This window comes from Rissa tridactyla, chromosome 3 (assembly GCF_028500815.1).
Source record: "Rissa tridactyla isolate bRisTri1 chromosome 3, bRisTri1.patW.cur.20221130, whole genome shotgun sequence".
Taxonomy (NCBI): Eukaryota; Metazoa; Chordata; class Aves; order Charadriiformes; family Laridae; genus Rissa; species Rissa tridactyla.
Genome location: NC_071468.1, coordinates 23,325,766 through 23,351,199, shown reverse-complemented (window position 1 = coordinate 23,351,199; position 25,434 = coordinate 23,325,766). Strand labels below are relative to the sequence as shown.

Below are 25,434 nucleotides of genomic sequence, written 5' to 3'. Positions count from 1 at the left end.
TACCTAAGTTGTGCTAGACCCTGTGTAGGGATGAATTTCTTCCCACGTGGTTAAAGAAAGTGTGGAAAAAGTAGCAGTCCGGGAAACAATGCACAGACCCTTGTTTGTGCTACTGGCATGCGAGGTAACCTTTGGAAGTCGTAATTTATCTGAGCCTCAGTTCTCCATCCATAAATGGTTACGGTAACAGCTTCACAGGGTGAAGTCCACTTTTCGTAATGCTCAGATCAAAACTGCTGAAGAGGAACAAACTAGGATAAATAAAGGACCGCCCCAGTTAGGGGGCATCAGGCTGCTAAATACATTAGTCCCTAGGACAGGTGTTTCAATAGTACCATGCTATCACAGAGAAGCAATGCAATAGCCTGCCTGATCTTTCATCAGCTCAGGAGTACCAGAAATGCCTGTTGAGTTGCTGTGAAACACAAGTTGGCACTTCAAGACTGAAAGACGGAAACGTTTGATTTCTGCATTCTGTTACAGGTTCAGGATGAAGGCCATTAATTTATTAATTATAAATAACAGCTACATTTTCAGTGGAGTAGGGATTTGGAACAAAATATCGAAAAACAATACATTTCTCTGAAGATCAGTATGGTTTTTTGGGCAGCCAGACACATACAGACCTACTTTCCCTACTCCCTTCCAACCTGCCAGCTGCCAAGAACCTTCTCTCATCTGTGCAAGGCTGCCGACGCCACTGCCAGAGAGCCACCTCTTCCCCATGCTGGGGATGAACGTACAGCGAGCTCCTGACCCAGCAGCGCTTCACAAAAATGTCATGATGCAAGCTCAGGGGGAAGAAAATGCAGGTGACTGCTCTCCCAAGAGTGACATGGAGTAGTACACCTTGAACAACTTAATTAAACCCACTAAGTAAATGTAAAAGCATCCCCAAACAGCCCCTTCCTCTTCAGTGTGTTTTATCTACGATCGTATTCAATGCAGCTGGAAATGTGACTTTCAAATATCCGCGTTTCTGTTATGCACTCACCTAACCCTCATCCCGGCACCTGACAGAAGGAAGCTGTACACAACACTTTGATTTTTCTTTTTGAATTAGAAGACATTAAGCACCCAAACTCTCTCATAAAAGATCTGAGGCATAAGCTACATAACATCCGTGCAAGTAATGTTTTTTCCCACTTAATCCAGACCTTAATGATCAAGAGATATCAGAAAAGTGTCAGAGGAGATAAACCACGTTATCCCTAATAATGCATCTACGTCTCCTCACCAGCAGTAGCTGATCTGGGAGCTTCATTCCTGCACCGGGAATATACAAAGACCTCAAAACTTAAATGTCAATACAATATGCTTGTTGATTCACTGGGAAAAGTAAGTCATTGTGTACCAAGTTTCTGATACAGTTAGCGATGCTTTGAGGCTCCCAGAATAAACTCTGTAAATAAAGGCACTGCATGACAAAACACAATTCTTTTTCCTTTGTCTGTTCCAAGGCACATTTCCTTTGTTTTCAGAAGGGTGGAACAGCCTACATTTCATGGAAATAGGGATCAAGAAGTGCTAGGGGGTATCACCACATTGTCCCCGGTACCATCACACCGAAGAACAATTACCATCTCTCACATGTTTCTGCTTCTCTCATCCCCCCACAAAGGAAACAGCTTGAGTAGCCTTTTGTTTGCATTGTAAACGGAGACCCGATGGGAAAGGCAAGAATGAAGTCAAACGTGCACTCACGAGACCAGTCATGCGACTGGAAAGTTGTGGGGAAGTCCGAGTAACCATTCCAGACCAGCCCACGTGAAAACCTGCCTGGAGCACAAACCCTGCACTGGCTGTAGAGCGCTGGATTTTGACGGGTTTCAGTTGATAGAACCCCAATAAACCCCAAACGACCGAGACGAACAAACTATTGCTTGAAGTCCCTGCACATTGGTCTGTGACTCCACTAGATTATTTTGGGGGGGGGGGGGGGGGAGTTAACCTTGTCCGTTGTGCCGGAGGCACAGAGCCACTCATCACAGTTTTCGTTACAGGACTTTAATAAAGACACCCAAGCAAGGCCCAGCCACAAAGAAACTGAAAGATAAACACCCAGGATTTCAAATGGGACTTAAAACTGCCTGGGACCCAGGGCAAGATGCTCACGGATACTCACACTGCTGAGGCCTGCACACGCTCCTCCCTGCTGTATGAACCAAATTAGCCTAAGTGCTACTGGCTTCAGGTCCAGGGACACCAAATGGCTGTGGGCTACAAGACAAAAGGTGCAAATATCTAGGAGGAGGATATTTTTTTTTTTCCAGAAGGGAATACAGTCCTCTAATCACCTAGAGATAACGGAGATCATGCTTTGTGGACATCACAACGTGAGAGATTTCAAGCAGGCTCCTGAATCTCAGGCTAGAGGGTGTGACTGCCAGCACATATTTTAAGACAAACTGCGATTACCAACTCTTCGTGCAGGTTCCTCCTCTTCACAGTCATCAATGCCATTTTAGAGGATTTCAACCATGAGCTGCTCCTCAGACATCCCTTGATCAGGCAAAGGCAATCAGCCATCTCCCTGGCTGGTACTACGGTCCTCCACAGGAAAGGGCAAGGAGAGAAGTCATCTGCATATCGCAGCAATTTCGCACTTGCATCAACACTGCATTTTCAGTGTATTTAATGTCTATGAGTAACTGGAGAAAAAATAATATCAGCTTTTAGGACCTTCCAAGTGAGATGCCTAGGAAAAGGTGTTGCTTCTCTGCTTGGCAGGTGTACCCTTTCTGAAAGAAGCCCACAAGGCGTTCTAGAGCACGTAAAAACTGCCTTTTTCCTTCAGTCCTTTAATGAAACATAGCAGGGAGGGGAAACTTTATCCCATCACAGGTAGAAGTTTTCCCTCTGAATTCAATAGGACACAGATCATCTAAAAAAAAGTGCACGCTCTTAAAATAACAGTCGGGTAATTCCTACGGTTTCAGAGAAAGCATTAACCCTGTATTCGTGGATATTAACAGCATTTCAACTAACTGAAGGTGTAAACGTCATCACTGTAGCTAAGTATGATCTCTGCCCTTCCCACTGCTAAACAGTTCAATAAATGGCTCTCTCTTTTTCTGTCTGGCACTGTGTAGCCCACAGCTAGTGTCAGGCCAGAAGGAAAAACACCACATGCCTATAAGACACTTAAGCATGTTATAGCCTTCGGCCCCAAATCTGCAAGCAGTTCTGAGACTCGGTAAAAGTGGGGTTTGAGCTATCCCAACATAAAGAGCTCCAGCAGCTTTGTTTGCCTTATTTTCAGTTAATTTCAGTTTTGTTTCTCCCCAGTCTCACTCAGTTTGGCCTTTAAGAACAGACCACTTATTTTTCTTGTTGCTTTCTTATTTCCCATTAGTTTTTAATTCCAGGTCAATGGGAAAATTTGGCTGATCGACGATGGAAAAGATTTTTACAGCCAATTATTTTTTAAATGTTAAGATTCACTGAGTTACAAAATCTTAAAAGCTGATGCTTTTGTCAAAACAAAGTTTTAAATAAAATGTTTCACAAACAGCTGCCACTGTTCCTTTAAAGACTAAGCGGGCAGCAGCGGTAAAAGCCTGACATGGCCAGAAATAAAGTCGGCAGGCGTCCTCCCCAGCTCCCTTTTGTGGCAGATAGGCCTCAGCTCCCCACTAATCATCATTTGTCATTCAATGAATTTTGCATCTTTAAGTTGCAAGGCACAGGCTGGAAGCGGGGAAGAGCCGGTGCACACACTAGCAGGGCCCCAGCTCTTCCCGTCTGTTCCCAGGGCTCGGACACTGAAGCTGATAAGAGCAAGCCACGGGCTGGATGTGCTCTCAGGTATCAGCACGCTAACTTAGCATCCAAGCCCCGACTTCCTTTCTCTGTTTGTTTGGTTCGTGGTTGGTTTTTTGGTTTGAGGGTTGTTTTGGGTGTAGGGTTGTTTTTTTTTTTTAATCGGTTCGGTTTTTTTGTTTTGGCTGGTTGGTTCTGTTTTTTTTTTTTTGGTTGGTTGGTTTTTGTTTTTAATTCCCACCTCCAATAGCGCCACTACACAGCTTGATAAAAAAAGGAGGCTCTCTATGGGTTTTACGCTTGTTCACAGCGTACTTTGCAGACAAGAAATCTCCACTACTTCACTCTTCATCCTGCTTTCTTAAAAATGTGCCTTTAAATCGATTTTCTGTCCATGTTTGAGGGCTTTCTCTGTACCCTGACCCTTAGGAGGGAGACTTCATGACCACACCAGGTCTGACATTCTCTCTCCCGACTCTGCACCCAGCTACCACTAGATGGATACTGCTCTACCAGAAATAGGCTTCTTCACACAAGGTCTTGCATTGAAGTCTCTTGGGTCTTCATCTGGTGGCCACCTAGATGACAGTAAGACATTCCACAGCAGTTTTTTTAAAGACATATCTCAGCTTTCCTGGCCACATTTAATTCCCTTCACAGAGGGGATTTTAAGGACATGGGAGCGCTACCATGGAGCACGTAACAAGGTTCTCCTTTTGCCAACACAATCCCCGCACAATCAGCATCTAATTTTCAATGGGTTTTGAAGTCCCCCGAGTAAGGAAAATGCTACATACCACAACCATCTATGTGAGAAATGTAAGCATATGAAAGAGAACACACTGGTGTTGTCTTGGACACAAACCTCCTGCTAGGATTTGAATCCTGGCAGTTATGTACTATTGGCATATTTCATCTTTGTTTTAAAATAAAACTACACCTGTAAAAAAGGAAATTCAGAGAGCAATTGGGATATTAGCTAGGTCACAAATCTAATACACAGGTTTAAGTTTTCGATTTCATAACTAGGAAACGTTTCTAAAGAGGAAGTTCAAGAAATCTTCTGCCTTCAGAAGATTATGCTGTTATTTACTTTTGCGTAGACTCAACTTCAAGCCACAAATGCTGATATTAAATTATTTGTAGGAACTGATCGCAGGTTCACATTGTGTTTGCTTTGAAGGTATAAATAATTACTATGATGAAGGACGCCCGTCCCCCCATAACAGCTATTAAAAACAAAAAAAAAAAACAAAAATGGAAGAAACACATTTCTGAAGTCCCTGGACTTGTACTTAGTGTTTGTTGATGCAGTTGCAAAACTTTGACAATTTGCATGTTTAGACTTGCATGAATATTTTTGCTTAGCAGTCAAATGCTAAGGAAGAGATCTCCAAGTTGGACGAACAGATAAAGCCAGGAGACTCGCCCTTTAAATCTTTTTTGAGTACATTCTTTTCTACCAAGGTGGAAGGAGGTAGGTGGCTTTAAAATCTGAAATGTTTTCATTATCTAAAAATAGTAATAAGTAGGTATTTAACAAGAATTGTTCACAAGTACTTTAATGAAGCCATAGGGCTAAACTAGCGTGGGCCTGTGCTCACAGGGAACAATTTGTACGAGGTGGGCATGGCTGCAGCCTTCGTGCCACCGGACCGGCCAGCCTGCCATGGGTGGCAGTGCTGGGAAAGTGCTTCGGCAGCAATGCCAGCTTGCTACTTTGAAGGGAAATTTTTCTAATAAACCTAAGTGATTTCGTATCCCAACTGCAATAACAGTTGCGATCCCCATCAGACTCTTCTTAAAGCCAAAGAACTGTGATATTTAAAAAAGCAACTCCCCACACCTGCTAATCATTACCAGAGCTTAGATTTTTTTTTTTTGTACAATCAGTTTGCAGATACATGATAACTACATGGCTAGTATGCACTTACAGATCCTGAGACTGCATCAGCAGATCGGCTAATTGTGTTAATTAGCTATTTGCATGCGCAATTACCTGATTTGTACAAGCAGTCAAGGTGATCGTACATGTAAATTAGGCATGGATTTGCACAATTTACTCATCTGAAAATCTGTTATTCTACTTATTTTTAAGCACCAGAGATCAACAGCTACGGAAGAGGCTGGTGAGTTACTGTCTTTATGGTTCACACATTTACCACGTTTTATACTCCTTTTGCATCACTTCCGTACGCCACTGTGGGCAAGCACACCTGTGTGCACGGTCACACAAACATCATCATCAAATAAAGTTATAAAAAAGAACCCGCATCCCCATACAGACAGAAGTTTATTTCTAGTGTCCTAAAGGTCTTATTTTCCCCCTGTTATCTCTTCGGTGCTGGAAACTGCTGAGCTTAACAGAGTAAACTTGGTTTTACTTATCACAACAAGCTCAGGAAGCTCTACAAGGAGCAGAAACCCAAACAACTCTGATGCAAATACTCAGCTTGAAGTCCCGAAGACTGCTTAACATTTAAAACCCCTCTGCTGCCATGCTGACTGGCTGGTTAGGGGGTTTCAAACACAAATGGGTCATCTACATTTAATGTGAAGTTACGCCATAACTTGCTAAACAAATGGATGTTTATGTCATCATGAGGGTGCTCCGGGATCCCAGACTGGAGCACGTAGCTATTATGAAAAGCAAATTCTCTAAAACCTGCATACCTCTCTCCTCCCCTCCCAAGGCAACACCTTTAGCTGAAGAGGGTTTCAGGGTAGTACAACACGGACAGCAAAAGCTCAACAATATAGTGCAATGCAATCTCAAATACAAGTGCATCTCTGCCTGCTTGAAGTGACAAGGTAATAAAAAACGTTCAGTTCACCAGGGACAGAAACCCCACTAGTTCAGCCAAGAAGAAACAAAACCCGTAAGCTGATGAAGGCCAATACCTACACACGCACATCATTAAAAAAGCTTGATGCAACATAGTAATGTAGAAGGTTAAAAACAGGTCTGCAGTCCCAAGTGCCATGCATCTCAGCCTCAATAGCTGTGGTCATTTACAGAACTTCCTCAAGGAGAAACAACACTTCTGTTAGAGACGATAAAGTCATCCAAATGACTAGACTTTATAAATACAGAGACTCGCTCTCTACGTCTGTCCCTCAGCACATATTACTGGAACAATTGTTGTGCTGTTGTCTACAGCTTCTTCCCTTCTTAACTGGAAGATGCTCCCCTGGCCTCAGGCAAACTGTCTGCTTTAGATGCGTACAAGGTAGTTCCTTCCACCTCACCTTCCTTCCTCCCCTCACTAGTGGTCACTAAAACAAAAGACTCTTCCAGCCAATGGTCCTGACTGAGACAGAGCTGTTACGGTTTCGTGTACAAAGTTCATGGAGCAACACGACTGTAAAATTTAAAAGACAAATTACTCCTCCATTTTTTCATCAGTGCACTGTGTGGTGCAAGTGTGTGTAATCCAGTAGGGACCTCTGGAAGATCATTAGGGCTCCACTGAACAATTTCTGATGCAACTGCTGATGGTTAACAGCAGGTAGCAGGACAGGACAAGTGCTGCACCCGAATGTCCCAACTGATCCAGAAAGGAGTCTGACTCATTCTCCCGTGGCTGAATATTTATGCAGTCCATTGGCTTTAAGGATGGTACCACTGAAGACGGAGCAAGAAGAACCTTCTTCTGTATCTTTCCAATAAAGTAGTACATTTTTCTTTTGTTACATTAAACAAAGGAGGCATGCTGAATGGTCACTTACTGAAAAGTTCCAAGTACAGTAAATATATTCAAAATCGGAGTCAAGTTGCAATTCCACATCCAAATATAAGTCAACCACTTTGAGACCTGGGGAATACAGAAAAGCTACCCCCAGCTCAGCCCAACGCTTCTCCCTGGCACCCCCTCCCCGAGTGCCTGTGTTCAAATGTGTTTATCTGTGAAAGCTCAGGTCAGTGCCATGCTGTAGGAGCATCTCCCGCAGCTGGAACATCCGAGGCAGGTAGCGCTCCATGTTGTAAACTGCTCATGCAGCAGGACTGAGAAAAAGGCATCTCCTGGTCACCGGCTGTTACCGACTACAGGAAAATGAAAATACAGCATCTCCGCACCTGTTCACCTGATGGTGAAGGAAGGAAAAGCCATTACCAAGTGACAGGAGACGAAAAACCAAAATCCACTTCAGCAACTCATCCCAGCACTGGTGATTAATCTCACACTCCCACAGCCTGATGCACATTAACCAGATAATTAATAATTTCTTTAGGGACTCCAGCTCGGCAACTGTTTTATCAACCTGCACAGCATTAGGAGAGAGATGCCGCATTTGCGATCAAACTGCTGGAACTACAGAAATGTTCTGCAGGAACAGTAAAAGCTTTAGAGCAATCTGTGAGCCCAGTTTTACAAGTAACTATAACATATGTGCAGAAATCAAGGCTGCTCCTTTGTCAGTGCAATCACTAGACTCAAAATCTGAGCAAGATCAGCATAATAAGAACAATTAACAGCAACGCTCAACTCCCATCCAGCCCCTATCTTTCCCCAACAGAAGTGCTTTTCAGTATTTTGGGTTTGTCTTTTTTTTTTTTTTAAATACACTTTACCTGATGCAGTAACATAGCATGTCTGATCATGCACTTTCACTATCCTTGGTATGGACAATAAATCAGATACATTCACCTTAACACCAAAAAGCTTAAGTAACAAAAAAAAAAAAAAAAAAAACACCAACCAAAAAACCACTAAGTGTCACAAGATGTCCAAATTCTGTAAGCCAAAGGCTTTCAAACAATTCAGTGAGGAGCATGGTGACACTTACCATAGCTCTTGCTAGAAACTTTTTGCCATCCTCTGTGCAGTCACACTCTGTATTCAAGGACAGAGTCATACAGGATGAGAAACACAATATCAAAGTGCTGGCATCACATTATCTCTCCCAGCACTTAAAAATGGACTGCTGAGAAAAATCATGGTAAGTATTCTTTCAGATATTAAACTCTCCAGTGTGTTAGATATATGTCAGTATCAGGTGATTAAGAATGACTGATAATTAATAAATCACATCCACGGAGAGCGACCAGGTATTATTTCTTTCGGGATCTGAAGAGAGGAACTAGATTCACAGTTCTGCCTAAATAATTTTATCTTTCCAAATGAAAAATCTTGTGTAACTGCTGCTAGCAAGGAGATGCTCCCTTTTCCCAATAGGCTTCAAAAATGGTAAGTTATTTGGGCTGCTTTTCTACCAAGTTTATTATTATCATTACCATGCAGGTAAGGAAACAGAGGCACATCATGTGCGAACGTCTTGAAGCTTCCCTACCACAAACAGAGTGGGTTTCTAAATGAAGGCTCAACCTGTCCTTTCATCACACAACTATTCTTCCACCTGAGAGAAAGCTGCAGCTTTTGGCTATGGCTCAGCAGAGTATCTGCCTTCTAAAAGATATTCTGCGCTTAGGACTCCAGTCCTGGAAGCGCGCCCGCACAGAGCTCCAGCGACAGCCATGCACATCTGCCCACGCGAGTGCAACCGCAGGGCTGAGCACGTATCTCTAAGTGCATACTCCATAATGATAAGTTTTCTCAAAATTCTGCTCTAAGACTAGGTTAGTAATAAGGAACGCGTTTTCTTTTAGTACATAACATGGCTTAATTTGTATTTTCCTTTTATACAATATTAACTGAATGACGTAACATAGCGGGTTTTTAAATCATCTACTTTAGTATTTATATGACTCTGCTCACCATATTATTTGAGCCCCGTCATTTTCATAGTGTCAGTTACCATTATTCCATTAAATTAAATCCTTTTACAAGCATCTTTCTATAAACATGCACTAGAGATAACATAGCCACATGGTGAGGATTCGCAGACTACAGTAAGCGGATTACACCTGTCTTGATTTTCGATGTAGCTGTCGGCAGAGTGTATTCTCCCATCAAACTGCACGCAGATCTCCTCATTAAAGCTACAGGGGAGAATAATTACAGAACAGTACATTGCAGTTTACCAATTGGTCTTGCATACATAATGGCCTATGAAAGAAAAATTGCATCCTCCAACAGCTGGGAAAATCTTTAAATTGTTATTATTATTATTATAAAATAGCCAACATTTTAAACTATCCAATAACTTGCCTCCTGTATGCAAAGCAGACAGAGATAGGTGATCAGGTCCAAAAAGGTCACAGATTCCCAGTCCATAAATATAATTATTTTTCCCTTTGCAAACACTCCATTCCCCAACCTTCTGTTCTACAGTAAAATCCCATCCTTGTGAGAAATTATGCTGATTGCAGAGTAAGCCTTGAAAGCAAATGGGTGGTTTTCTGGATCTCCTAAGCCTTCCTGCTGAGCGTTAAGCATCATATTCCCCCACATCCTCACTCCTCAGTGGGGAAAATGGTGAGTCCGTCGGGTCCCCACCATCCTTCTCCCACTAGCCAGGGAAGAGGGGGGTTGCAATGGAATCCTGTTATCTCCAGCCACATCTGAATCTTTCTTCCAGCCCTCAGCACTACCAGCAGGCCTCCTTGCTTGGCAGCTGGCTGCTGCCTACCCCATCCAGATAAATGGTGCTGGGGAGACTGCAAACATCTCCAGATGGTACAGAAGGAAGAAACCCTCTGGTTTTTCTGTCCTTGGCCATTTACACTCCAGGACTGAAGCATCCAGAATATATTGAACCAGTAGTCCTGTGAAGCATTGGGAAGACTGATTTTTCACCCATGTTGGTAGTTAGGACATCTGACCTGCGTTTGTGTTAACAGATAAATCCATTTTGATTTGGGTGCCATCTGCCTTCCAAGATTCCAGTAATTAGGACTCTCAGCTCCACTTAGCATCCAAACCCATCGCTTTTCAGGCACCACTATTCAATACCAGCTCTTACTCCTCACACAACAGATGACAAGAGAAGGACTTGGGGGTGCTGGTGGACAAGAAGCTCAACATGAGCCTGCAATATGCACTTGCAGCCCAGAAAGCCAACCACATCCTGGGCTGTATCAAAAGAAGCATGACCAGCAGGTCGGGGGAGGTGATTCTGCCCCTCTACTCTGCTCTGCTGAGACCCCACCTGGAGTACTGCGTCCAGCTCTGGAGTCCTCAGCACAAGAAGGACATGGACCTGTTGGAGCTGGTCCAGCGGAGGGCCATGAAGACGATCAAAGGGCTGGAGCATCTCTGCTAAGAGGACAGGCTGAGAGACTTGGGGTTGTTCAGCCTGGAGAAGAGAAGGCTCCAAGGAGACCTTATAGCAGCCTTCCAGTACCTAAAGGAAAGCTGGGGAGGGATTCTTTATCAGGGATTGTAATGATAGGACAGGGGGTAACAGCTTCAAACTGAAAGAGGGTAGATTTAGATTGGAAATCAGGAAGAAATTCTTTCCTGTGAGGGTGGTGAGGCACTGGAACAGATTGCCCAGGGAAGCTGTGGCTGCCCCATCCCTGGAGGTGTTCAAGACCAGGCTGGATGGGGCTTTGAGCAGCCTGGTCTGGTGGGAGGTGTCCCTGCCCATGGCAGGGGGGTTGGAACTAGATGATCTTTAAGGTCCCTTCCAACCCGAACCATTCTGTGATTCTGTGACATAAGTGAAAAAGCACAGACACAGGAAAAGCCAAATTATTCTGATAGAACGAAGTCAAGTCAGCTTTGCTACCTTTTCTTGCTAGCCAAGGAGAAAAACATCCTAAGCACATATTTGGGCCCCAGCAGGACATCCTGATATGCCCTCCTACTCTGCAAAACCAGAAGCTAAGAGCTGAGGAACTTCAGGGACAAGGGAACATGCTGCTGGACCAGTCCAACATATTCTGGTTCTCCCAAAAGATTGGGATGAAAGACTCCAAAAGAGACCCTTCTGTACAAGCAGCCAACAACCACCTTTTTCCAGCTCTGAGGAACAGTGCACGCAAGCCACCTCACCGTGTAGAGGAACACTTACCGTGTAAACACATCTAATTGCTAGCGGCGTTAAAATCACTGAAGAACAAAATTGCTCTGTGAAAATGCTTTCAGTACCAGCACTGCAAATGACTTGCTGCTGCACTTTACCCAGCTGCACCTCCCAGACGAGCTGGCATGCTTCAGGCTTTCTTCCAGCCTCAATCAGCTCGTTACTTGTAATGGGGACATGCTGGTGACAGAAGCTGAGCGGAAACCCAAACAGAGCAGAGCCTGCTCGAGCGGGCAGCCTGCAGCCAGGCCAGTCACTCCTATGGACCAGGAAATCTTAGGGTTTCTCTTAGACAGCTCCCCATCTGCGAGGCTGCAGGGCAAGGCAGCACCGCATATTCAGGGGTTAATTGGCTGTAGGCTAGAGGAGATCACCCAGTTTGACCTCCTGTGCAAACACTGGCCATTAACTTTCACCCATTTAAACAAGGCTTTGCACTCAATAACTCCAGCACTTTTTTTAATTAGCGACTTTGGGTAGAGACAATTCCTGGACACCTCAATCACTGCTTACCTTAGAAAAACGGAAGAAAAAAAGAAAATCAGTATAAGCTTTCTTTGTCTCTGCTGCAAGCCTTACAAATTTTGCAAATTAGTTCTTCCAGCTGCAGCAGGGGCTGAAGCCACTCTGGGGTGACCACCAGAGCAAGGGCATCCTCCACCAGGAGCTTAGCAGCAAAGCCCAGCGGTGTCAACACATGGACCCAAAGATATTTTGTTCTGGGCTTTACTCTGAAAAGAGGAGCCCAGTGAGACCTCCTGGGGCTTACTTCCCACTTCAACTCTCCCTCACAGCACAGCCTCGCATACAAAAGTCAAAGATAGTTTTGCCATTGATTGCCCCAGTAGCAGAGTTTAGCCCTTCGGGAAAAGTTTCCTTGACTTCACTAGTTCACAAAACATTAATAAAATAAAGCACATCATTAACTAATATAGCTCATATTAAAAACAAACACCTCACAGAAACTATGCTTTTTAAAGACTAAGTATTAGAGGTCTGTAAAAATCTTTTCCTTCCACTACTGACCACACATATTCAAATTATCCATTTAGAGGTACTCTGTAACAAAACAATACTTAATTAATTATCAGAATATACTTCCCATTACTTCTTGCAAGAGTTGTGTGTCCTTTGTGTCTTTACAAAATACTGTAATGCCACTTTCCTGTTCTTACTAGAAAAAAGTCAGCCTGGCAAGCGGAGAGAAAACAGGTGTAAGACTACTACTGACTAAGCCGTAACACACAGGATCATCGGGAAATTGCCAAATGGGGAACCTAGTTCTCCTGGATGGAGAGGGAAGGGTGAACCATACCCTCCACACACAAAGGCACTGAAGGGAAAGCAAAAAAAATAATCATATCAGGTGGAGAAACCTGTCACAGATATTTCAGTACATCAGGACCCTGACTACGTATCAGAGAGGAGAAGCCCTGATCAAGTCACATGCCCTTTACTACAGAAGATAAGATCAAAAGGTTTCAAAGGAAACTGATGGTGACAGTTTCTTCATTTGTATGCAATGTGACATACCAGATCCAAACTGTGGGCTACTTTTTGAACTATTTGTCAGGGGAGAGAAATGATTATTTTCTTTTACATCTTACTTTTAAGAACTCTTAGTCATTTGGGGGTTCTTCCCCCTGCTCCATGTCCCACCGCCCTCTTTTTTTCATTTTTCAGCCAGGATTCAAACGTTCACCTTTGATGTAATATTTTTGCTGCACATCAGAATAGCTATGCCAAGCTTCAGAAAGGCAACTGAATACAGAGAATGAAAAGAATGACATCACTTCAAACATGAACTTTTAATAAAATTATCCTCAAGAAACCTCCCTTGTGATTATTTTTTTGACCCTGCATCTTCATTTTACTCTTCCCATGTGTTTGCCGTAATTCAAATTATTGCAAGACGAGTAGCTGTAGTTGGCTCTGAGCCCCAAGTAGAAGTATTGCTCCCTGTTTCTCACCACTTCTGTCAAGAACAGTGTTAAATATAATACAAAAAGTGATTATGTAAGATCAAAAGTTGCTTGATTAGCCAATAGGCTGTATAACGGTTATATTCACATGGCAAATAAAGTAAACGAGGGACTTCTGGCTAGCCCACCTTCTCCGTGGTCAAGACCTAATGGATTTCAGCCCAGAGTTCCCTGTTGTTGTGCGAAATCTGCAGTCGCTCTTGTTATATTTGAAACTTCCTCCAAAATATGCCCTTCTTTCCAAAAAGTATCAAAAGCTTTGTCAAAGTTCATCGGTGATGAAGAAAGGCACTCAGTATTCACGAGCCAGTGATACGTTTAAGGTAATAATATTCTCCCAGAAGTGTTGTGAAACATTCAGAAACTGCAGTAGTTGCAACTACGTAAGGAGCTGCGACCAAGACAGGCAGACATGAAAAAATATGTGGCAGTCTCCTGGGTGAAGGAAAAGGTTCTCAAACCACAGGAAAGCAATACAACACTCACTTGTAGCTCTGGTACAGCCCAATAGATCAAATTTTACAGTTGTATCGTTTGTTTTTAAATGTGAAAAATATGTTTTTTAAGTGTTTCAAACTCTTACAAAAATCCTTGCAAGTCCTGGAATCACGCTAATAAAGGCTGCTGAATTTAAGGGCTCAAGACTAAGCCCCTTTCAACACAGGGGGAAAAAATAGCTCTTCCAGTAATATTTCTCACTCAGCCCAAATATTTTTGAAGCAAATTGTTTAGAAATACATGGGGTTTGTGTATGAGTCTATTGAGAATTTACACAAGTATGTATAGAGAAGTTACTGCAGTATACAGATTTAGAGTCACTTGGAAAGTCTTAAAAAGCATATGACAATACCTTTAGTGCATAAAGCTGCTGCCAGAAACTCCTGTCAGTGAAGTGTTTTTTTTTTTTCCATACCATCACCTGCTCAGCCAGCCTAGATCTTCCTCGGGGTTGTTGTAGCATCCCTTGCAGGGCAGCAAGGGGAAGAGAGCTGCACCTTCCCACCAGGCTCACCAGCTCCTCAGCCACCCCCACAGAGCTCCTGCTCCAGCCCCGTTTCTGCTCAGAGCTGCAGCTGCAGTCCACCTGCAACTCCTCCTCCGCCACACACCAGAGCGCAGATGAAAGCAAACGTACCCCTAGTTTCCTTGCTAACATACTGAAGCCTCACATTTCATTTTACTACATTCTTGAAGCAACGCAAAACCTAAAACCTATATGAGGCACAGTTATATTGGTGTGATGGAGCACTCACCTCTCCCAGCTGTGCTGGTATGAAGACCATTGCACCAGCAAATGCCTTAAAACATGATTTTTGTCCCCGGTAAATTCCAACTCTGAATTTCAAAAGCTGCCATTAACAGACAAAAAACTGGGACAAATCCCCCTCCTGGACACACAAACACATATGCATGTGTTCATGACTTGTGAGAAGCCCAAAGAGCTTGCCTACACCCTGCCCACAGGTCACTACCCGGTTGTGTGATGAGACTTCGGTTTGATACACACATCCCCACAACAAGCATCCATGCTTACAAAACACCGGTATGATTAATATTCTAACCAATGTTATCGTGCATGTCCCCGCCAGCACTTCTGGTACCTACTGAGGTTAACCCTAGTACGCACCAAATCAATACAAGAGCTAAACTCTAGGAGAAACATAAATTTAAAATGCAAAACCAAACCCTAGGCCTTAGGGATTATTATGGTTTGAAATCACTGAGACGTTAATGGGGCTATGAAACCTAAAGAACAAGGTGGGGAGATCCTGCAGGCATAGCATCACACAAACGGCATTTTCATCATCCAACTTCTAACACCAAACTTAAATGGCAAAGTTACTCTTCCCAGGCTCTCTCAACAGAGGGGAACAACATGGCAAGAAATCAGCTTTTCTAAGGGTGCTCAAGAGTTAAAGCCTGGGGAAGGCGGCCCCCTGCAGTGGCCACTGACCTGCATTAGGAGCCTGACAGGTATAGGTAGCTCTTCTCACACGCTCAGCAGGCAGCCCGGGCTTGAGCAGACTGAAGCGGATGCCGGTTCACTTGAATACACCGTGCTGCAAGTAACAAACATTCAGCTGCTTGCTGCAACCGGCCCCACTACAGGAACAACAACTTCCAGAGACAGACAGGCTTTCAGGTATCGTTAACTAAGTCAGATATTCAGGATCAACTCACTGCCAGGTACGGATTGGCACCGTCAGGCTTTTACTTAGGTGTTAAAAGCCAGGTGAAACTCATCCCCCCTTCCCCAGGTGCTAAACAAATCAGTGTTTTCCTCCTCCCCAGGGCACAGCACCTGTGGTGCACGGTGGGCTTGTGGCTCCTGCCGAAGAAGAGCTGAGTGGTGACGGTGACGACTGAAACTGGGAAGGACTGGGTATATGGCTGAGTCCCATTGGGAACAAGGGGGTCGTGGATGGCTTGTTTTGTACCCTTCAGTAAGGCCACTGGGTTTTCTCCCCTGCATAGGTGTTGCGTGTTTGTTTAATCACCAGGAGACAGAACAATTAAGAAGTGCTCAATACCCTTCTCCCCCCACACAATGTAACACCTTAGTCATCAAATCGCCCGACTGTGCTGCTCAATACTTTCTATAAGAGCAGGAATATGAGAGTATGTCCAAAGATAGCAATGAACACACAAGGTAATTATTTTTAAGCTTGCTAATCACAATCAATAGTTTCTTAGCAAAACTGATGAGCTGGAGTTGGCTCCTATTTTTAACCAATAAGATATGCAGTCAAGACTTGAATTACACCATCGGGCAAGTCTCCAAACTCCTAATGACTGCCAGCCAAGAGAAAGAAGGGTCCTTGGTGGGTCTTACTCCCTTCCTGAGCATGATATCAAAGTATTTTTTCCTTAGACTGTAAAGGCAGAAGCGTATTGTAACTGTTGCACAATTTCACTGAAAACACCAAGCGAGAATTTGACTCCATCCATCAAAAAAGACTTATACAGTTCTAAAAAAGCCAGAGGATGTTTGCTTGATTAATTTGAAGTTTTCTAGCTGTCATGTAAAAGATAAACTCCCTGTAGAACAGTGCCGTGTGCCTTCCAGGGGTGTACAGTTAAGGACAGATGAATGCAAGTTAAAGACTCGTTAGAAAGCTCAGACCCTCTCCCTGTTTCAGTAAGATTTTTCCCTAAAGTAATCTTTCTCATGTTTTGCTATCCCCTGATTTTTTTTTAATTTCAAAAGCCCTGACTTTCCATGTTCCTGTTGGGAAACTCCTCCATTGCCTGCCACTCCGAGGAAGGTGTTTTTCCCCCTAGAAGAGATCCTACGTTTGTTCCCACCATGCAGTACTGCAGCAATAATTCCCTCTCAGAAGAGAGAACACGCTTTCGTTTGTTTTGTTTCTTCTATCCACTGATTAAAAGCAACAGCAAGTCCAAAGGAGTAGTACAATACCATCAACTGTAATTGTTGCCTCTCACAACAAACGTGAAGGGATCAGGAAACACACCCATACTTGATTACTGGGAAAATATCAGGGATAAAAGATGTCAGCAGGGGCAAGTAATTCTTTTTATCAGCATACAAAGACTAAGGTAAGAGAGACCAGCACCAGCCCCCCATTCATTAACTGGATGGAATTACAGTGGTTCGGAGGTTGCATAATTAGACAAGCAATTAACGCTCCCTTGATTTTCCTGTTGTAATCCCTCTAGTTTGGGACATTTTCAACTTTGTTTCCGATGTCTGCTGCTGGATGAAGATGGCTGAGGGATGAAGGTCTCCACAAAGTGTCCAGTTGGGTGAGCAGCTCTCGAAGAGGGACTGCAGGTCAGTAACGCAAGTCAAGCGGCTCGGTGATGCCATCATCTCCAGCCACCTAACATGACCAGTGCTCTCTGTGCTAGAAAGAGCGACACTGCTGTACACGATGCAGGTTTCTGAAGTCTCCCCCCAACATTATATGCAGTGTCACTGTTTATTAAAGATAACTAATGCCCTAAGTCTTTATTTACTTCTGTTTATTGCTATTTTAGCAAGAGTCACCAGAGAGCAGCTATGCTTCTGGTCCACCAGGGTTCTTTAATCACTGTTAGTAGGTAAAATCATGTGTGACAACTAATCCAAAAAGCAGATTATATTTATTTTGGCTACAGTGGCTTGCAATTCGTTAAAATCAACAAAGCCTTTTCATTAGCCCCCTGCTGATGTCCTAAAAACAGACATTTCAAGGGTCTCAAAGCACAGAGTTACACATGTGCAGCAAAGCCGCGACTGACAGACTTACCGTTGCCATACTTACCATAAAATCTTATTAAAAACAACAGCAAACTTCTTATTTTCTTTCTTAAAAGGGCTTAATTTATGATCCCAAATTCCAAAATCACAATCTTAGAGGCAGGACTTCTTAAATTTCAAAAAGAGTAAGTGAATCAACAATACAGTTGCCAATGAAATACTTGCTCCGGGTTTTGTGTTGTAAAAAAAGCTGTTGTAACACTGCAAGGAGTGAGATTAGAGATTCAGCAAGTCTAAATATTAGCCCACATGCTTGCTGAGCCCCCTGCATTCTGGAACCACATTTGAATAATTGAATTTCTAGTTAACAGTCTGATCTTTCAACTCTTATTCTCAGTGATTTCATGATCTCTGGCCATAATCTCCTGACTAAGCTGCCTCAGACCTGCAATCAGGAAAACGTACAACGAGAGTGTTGGCGTGTCAGAGAAGATCCAGACAAAGTTACATGATGTCCTGTAAGTTATGTGATATCCCATCTCCTCACCAACCTCTCTGCTCTTCAAACACCGCCAGGAAGTTCACAAACCCAGAACCAGCCTTACCATAACCACTAAGGGCCACTATTCATCCAAAATAGGAAATGAACACATTAGAAGTCCATGTGTTCACTTATATTAAAAAAAAAAAGACACTGATTTACATAATCCAATCTTTTTCTTTCTCAGTATGAGCTCCCTGAGTAACATAGACATTTCGGTCACGGCCCTCACACGCCCCGTCTTGGCCAAGTGACTTAAACAACACCCTTGTCACTGTGAAGAAAGCCACTCCTGACCTGCATCCTACCACACAAACACATTTATTTCCCACGTCACAGCTGGATGTGGATGGGCTTTGTGAATTTTCATCCCTACTGCTGAAGTGGAGCTCCTTGTTTGTCCCCCAAGCACAATCTTGAACATTGTCAAGGCCGATTACTAGACTCTTCCAAATATGCAGATCTCCAGCGGTTTAAAGGGAAGCCAAGAGCGGTCCTTTAGTGAGAGGACTGTTCTTAAACACATGAACCAGCACGGTGCCAGGCTGCCCCTGAGACAGGAGGGTCACTTCATCTCCCGCCGGGCCACCGTCCGGCAGCCCCTCCATGATGACACCGTGAGCACAGCAGCTGTCTCTTAAAGCAGAGAAAAAAATCCAGCCTGGGAGGGAAACCGAGATACAAAGCTTTTCTCCAATGGCTAATCAGAGTTTTGTCCACAGGGACAACTGAGCCCCATCTGATATACAAGTTATTGTTTTGGATCTCCGTAATTAAAACTATTGTTGCCATGGCAATACAAAGGCTGGTGAAAATACACACAAGGCTCGTGTCATGCCTCTTTGGTGATACAGCTTGTCGTCCCAGTATGGCTTGTGCCAGGATGGAACAAAACGTGACTCTGGGAAATAGTTGACTTGATGAGGGTTGCAATTTAGGAATCAGATGCTGTGTGTGCTGTAAGACCACATTCTCAGACTCCCTAGCATGACCGCTTACGCTGGTAAAGTCAATAGGAGTTTTAAAGATAACTTCAGAGAACTGTTCTGATCTTACACTACTGAATTTCTTGAAGCACAGTAAAGAAAGAAAGAAATAAACAAAAAATATACAAAGAATGATAAAGAATAACAACAACCAATCAGAAGGAATAACATATGTATTCTTAAAAGTAGATACAAAATTAAAATGCAAAAGCCTGATTATAGGTTCAATACCACAAACACCCACAGTTTCATTGGCAGTTATTTATTCATTTGAAACTGTGATCTCTATTGAGCATGTTATAATCAAGCAGGAATTGCAAGTCACCCAGTGACCTCTGAATAGCACAAGTAATCTGTTATTTAGGAGACATCATAAACCGCATCTTTTTCTCTATGGATAACACACCTATATATGCAAAACTCCCATAGACACACCAACAGGTTTTTTATAGGATAGGACAACAATTTTAGGAGTTTTTTGACTTGCAATCCAGTCATTTCTTCTTCCTGTGGAAATCTCTAACAGGATTCCTCAGGCGCACAAGGGTCTACTCACATGGAAAATTTACAGGTGCAACTGCTACTTTTAATAGCTGTACAGGAATATCTGCTACAACAAAAAGGTGAGTTTCAGAGAATCGATTTAATTTAAAATTTTGTTGTTCCCAATGTCCATTGACATCAGCCAGAGTTTTGCTTCCTTCTGCAACAGAAAGCTTCACATACGGGCCAAGCACAAACCAAGGAAGATGGCTGGGGGCTGAAAGGCGAGTAAGTGCCAGGGAGGGGTGAGATCCAGGAGATCCACCAAAGCAAGGAGGCAAGCACTTCTTATTTCACCTGGATTTCTTTGGCTCTTGTACTGCTGCAAAGCAAAATACTTTTTATTATACAAAACCCAGGATGAAGTTTGCGCGCAAGTGCTTCAGCTGCCTTGTGGCCCCTGAAGGATAAATTATAGACGAAGGGACTAATGACAGAAGGTCTCTGGGACTGCCAGGGTTAAGCAGCAGGACAGAGTAGGAGGTGTGGAACAAGAAAGTTCAGCAATGGCATCTGCAGAGAGGGACTAGGAAGACCTGCTTTAGAGAAGTGACACTGCACAGAGAGTCTTTTCCCTGAGAGCAGCAAAATAAATCTGTGCAGTTCCCTGAGGAACAGATCCAGCACCAAAGTCCAAACAGGGTAGTCCAGGGGATGCCTTATAGGCAGAGGGTGACCAGGGTCATGACGGTGTAGGTGTATATATCACAGCAACATAAAAAACCTCAAAACCTCATGCTTCACCTGCACCGTTCTCCCCACAATAAAGAAGAGGAGAAAGGCACAATAGCAGTTGGACACATCGCTTTATATGCTCCTGGAAGGAGCTCAGATAGTCTGGTCATTAGCACATGATAAAGCTCTATAAAAAACACATGAGGCTACAAAAAAAGAATGGGAGGAAAAACTAATGGGCCAGAAGAAGAACAATAAACTGACAGATGGGAGGTCCCAGCTCGAGAAGAATTTGAAGGAATGGAGAGATGTATTCTTGGAAGAGGAAGGGTACATCAGGTAGCTGACATATTGAGTTTCCAGGAAAGAGGGTAGAGTATTAATGACAGTGCAGCTGACGGTTTCAGCAGCTACCAACGAAATGATTTGCCCTTCTTTTTCAGCCGAAGAGGTGACAGTGTGGATATGGCAGCTGATTTACATACATCATCATAACTTCCATAGGAATATCAGATTTCTTTATAAGGACTTGTAGTACCAGCTTTGCAGGTCAGTGTCAACGTCTAACAGAGCCGCTGGAGACAAAGGGGAAGATTCAGAGAGGCACCGAGGCGCCTGAAACAGGGCTTAACCTGAATTTAATTGCCTAATTAAAAAAGAGGTTCCAAAATCCCCTGCTTCAGAAACTGTAAATGCATCAGGGCTAGCATTTACAACCATAAAGACCAATGGAAATCAATTCCTGCTACCCTGGCAGTCGTGTGCCTGTCACCTCTCCAAACCCCACGGTGATCCAGATACAGGTCCCATAGCACAGGTGCCTGTGCTATGAAGGGGCCCAGCCCCAAAGGTGAGCCTGGGCTATTCCTAACACGTGCTACCGGTACCCTCTTTTCTCATCCCTGCTATTTGCCAGTGACTCTCTAATCTAAAATACACAAGTCCTGCCACTAAAGCACGCTGGCTTCTCTGCAAGGCATCTGTCTCTGGCTATCGCGAACTGGCCGGCTGTCTGCACAGGCCAGTGTCATTGCTTTGACTCAGCCTACATCAAAAATGTATTGTTTTAAGGGTTACAAGACACTAAACTGGAAGTACTTAATATGCCCAAAGTGACAACTGAATATTGTCACAAAGTTCCATTTCAGTTTATTTGCACAAGGTTATTAAGCATCTTTATTTTGCTGAGTAATGTTTTATGCCATCAGACAGAAGGAGGGAACGTGCTAGCAGAAAAAATCTTCAAGCATCTGATAAAGTAATAATGGAATTACAGCTTGTTTTCCCTGGGTGACGTTAACATACCAAATATAAAACTGTTTACAAGATCCAGCCCAAATTGTCTGCAAAACCTTGCCTAGTACAAGGAACAACTGCAGAATACTTGCCTAGTACAAGAAAACTGCAGAATACTAGGTTTCCAACTCTAAGCCAGGTTTAGTAATATGTCAAAGCTTTAGAGCATATAAAACTATCGAGGGACCAGCATGGTGTTTGAAATTATTTCCACTCTTACTTTAATATGTTCTCACCATTTGCAGATGTCCCGTCTATTTCTGACTTCCTTTATGGCATGTAGGTTTTGCTACAACAAAAATTCAGGTTGTGGATTTTTGCCAGTAACAAGCTGATGTTGCTCAGAGCAGCATTAAAATGCTATCATGCTGTTAGATTAAGTAACCTATTTTCTCTACTAGCACAGACTGTACTTTAGTTTTGCCCTTACACCTACCAAATTGCTGTTTCTTGCAACACTTCCTTTTGAACGTAGTTTGCCCACCTCCAAACCAATGTTATTTTCACCAAATGAGAGAGGGGTTTGTAAAGGAGTGCAACAAAAGCAGGAGCTGGTCCTCTTTGCAAGAGTCTTTTTATATTTCAAAAATTGTATGTACATATGTACATATATATATATAAAAGGCAGTAAGGCAAAATACCGAGTTGTAGTTTTTTACTTTTAAGCAGGACTCCCAGCTCCCATGAGGTGACTCATAAGATACTGGCACATGTGCTTATATGAAACAGCTTTCATACATTAGGTAGCTATGGTATATACCCCATAGATGTACACAGTCCTAAAAATGATGACATAACAACTAAAGCTTTACAAATTTTCTCCCTTTCCCCCTCCTTCCATTTTTTAGGCTTCTTTTGAAGTTCTCTCCTCTCCTCTCCTCTCCCTCTCCCTCTCCCTCTCCTCTCCTCTCCTCTCCCTCTACTCTCCCTCTCCTCTCCTCTCCCTTTCCCTCTCCTCTCCTCTCCTCTCCTCTCCTCTCGATTTTGGGTGTTTCGATCTGTAGTTCTTTAAAGGGAATAGTCTGTGATGGAGACAACGAGAGCAGAAACAAGCAGGTACAGTCAGATGGGAACACAGGCCTTCCAGCTAGGGCACTTCTAGGACATTAAATATAAATAGTAAATAGGCTGGAGAAATAGAAAAAACCCTGCAAAAAGAGACCAAACTCCAAGAAACCAGTTGCATCGATTAGCTGATTAGTTTGCCAGTGAGTGATTAGTCAGAAATCCTGGAATTAGTCAGTGCAGCCCTGCCTCCCATGAATAAAATGCGGGGAGGACACCCGTTCCCACCCTCGGTGACAGATGATATCTGTTTTCTCCTGCGAGTTTGAATTTAAGAGCCACTGAAGCTCAGCAAGAGTATATTCTGGCTCAAATGAGCTGAAAATTGCATTCAATTTGAATTTCAAAACCAGAGGAGAAGGAGGAATGGGGGGAGAGGGAGGGAGGGAGCTCAGCAGGACCCATCAAGGCAGGTCCCTCTTGCAGCAGGTCCGGCTGCGCCCGGCCGGGCTGCGGAGCTGAAACCCAGGGCAGGACGCAAAGGAAAGCGCATTGCTGGACAATCGCCCAGCCTGAGTTTAAAAATAAACGTTTCGCCGTCAGGATCAAAGCAAATTCTGCTTTTATGTATATTACAAGCTATATGGTCAGAAGAAAAAGATTCTTCTGGTTACTTGAGGAGAGAGAGAGAGACACTGCCTTTATGCAGGTAGGGCTGGCCAGCGGGAGGGGGGTGCCAAGCTTTTCCACTGGAAAATCCTCAATAAAAGAGACTAATCTGAAAGTACTTGCCATCCCCTTGAACAGTGCCTGTGTACTAAATGTATGCATTGAACTTGCCTGTACATGAGGTTCATTTAGGGTTACATTTTTTAGCGGGAGGTAACATTTAATTTATGTCTTCGTGGGTGAAGGGATTATTTCCCCTTCCCTTTGTGCATTAAATTTACAGTTATATCTGATGACACTGAAAGAAATGGAGTTACGCCTGCAACCCAAATATATCCTGTAATTTGATGGCATGATAGCAGTTGGTGTCTTTAGTGCAACTGATAATGTCCAATATTCGATATAATAATGATAACATACCAAACCAAGAGATTCTTCAGCAAATTTCTTACCGACTTCGGTGTGCGATTTGACCCAAGGGTTTGCAGTAGTAATAAAATAATTACAATTAATCACGAGTAATAATTAATAACTTAAGGATTAAAATGTGTCCATTTATACATTCAGGATCAGCATTTTCTAGGTACCCCTGAGAGGCTTTTAACTTCCCTTCCTAAACAGAATGCTTGCAATAGCGTTTTATAACCGGAGAGTCCAGCCATCAGAGAAACTGGTTTTACTTTGTCTCAAGAAATTCGTTATATGGCATTACATTCACGGATAAAAGGGTCCCTATTACACCCAATAACACACTCATATCCTCTGATGCAGCTTATATTTCAAAGCCCAATGATGTTATTGCAAGGTTTTCCCCTTTTTTCAACTAAGTGCTTTTTTCATTGATAAATCAGTAAATTGCCAGCTTTATACATGTATGTGGTGTGAGTCAGGATCCAACCCCAAAAGAAAAAAACCAAAATGTGAGGTCAATTTTCCTGGCCATTGCATTTAATAAAAGCTCCCAGGCAACAGAGTTAAGCACACACTAATAGATAGATATACCTTAGTATGCCATGCCTTCAGCAAGTCTTTGATTTCCCTCTATGGCAAAAGACTGTATTAACATGCAAAGTGAGATACTGTGCTGGTTTTAAGCTTTTCCCATCACCAAATGTATTTTTTACCTGTTCTCATGGCACATAAAGAGGCAATTTGAATAATCTCTAAATTCTGCTTGCAAACTTTGCGCCACATGGAAAAATGTTTCCAAATATTACGGTCACTCGTATAAAAATGCATATGCATTCACCATCACTTGAAAAACCTCTTACACATTGTCGCACAACCAACGTGCACCACATTGGTCAGAGGAACTGCTCAGAGTACAGGACACTGTAGATAGCCAAATATGCAATTGTATGCCTTGCGCTGGCAGGCTTTTTTTTTGGTATTACTGTTTGAAGCTTCCTTCTTGCATTGTCCTCTTTCTGCCTAGATTGTAACACCTCAGAAACAATGAACTGATGTCTCTATGTTGCCCCCCTAAATGCTACGGTTTTCTTAATAAAGACCACCAGAGATCTGTTTCCAGAGGGGCGGAGGAGAAATACACAGAACTGGCTCCATCACTCCATTTCTCAAAGCAAAATTTTCTTTGAAAATCAGATTATTTGTCATTACAATGCTTACTTTACTGGAGACAGTACTCAATTTACGGGAGGTAAGAGAGGACAGTAAATATGCAAATATCTGTCACACTCCTGACAGATCAATCTTCCTACTGGAGCTTCTAGATCCAACGCTACTAATAATACACAATAAGAGTATTAGCCTGATGACAGCCATAGCTCCGTGGCTTCCAAACTAGAGCCAAACCACGTTCAGTCCTCTCCAGTCCATCTG

The 25,434-nt window shown here is 43.1% G+C and overlaps 1 protein-coding gene across 26 annotated transcripts in view; it reads right to left on the bottom strand.

The window, feature by feature from the left end:
- ESRRG (estrogen related receptor gamma) overlaps positions 1–25,434 on the bottom strand; it is a 407,888-nt gene that overhangs the window by 276,782 nt on the left and 105,672 nt on the right. For 3 of the 26 annotated variants that reach the window (XM_054194173.1, XM_054194184.1, XM_054194193.1), the window contains exon 1: positions 4–18,857. The exons of the other annotated variants lie outside the window; for them this stretch is intronic. The gene's annotated coding sequence lies outside the window, so the exon portion shown is untranslated. Of the gene's footprint in view, positions 1–3; positions 18,858–25,434 lie in introns of those variants that run through there. 26 annotated transcript variants of the gene reach the window in all.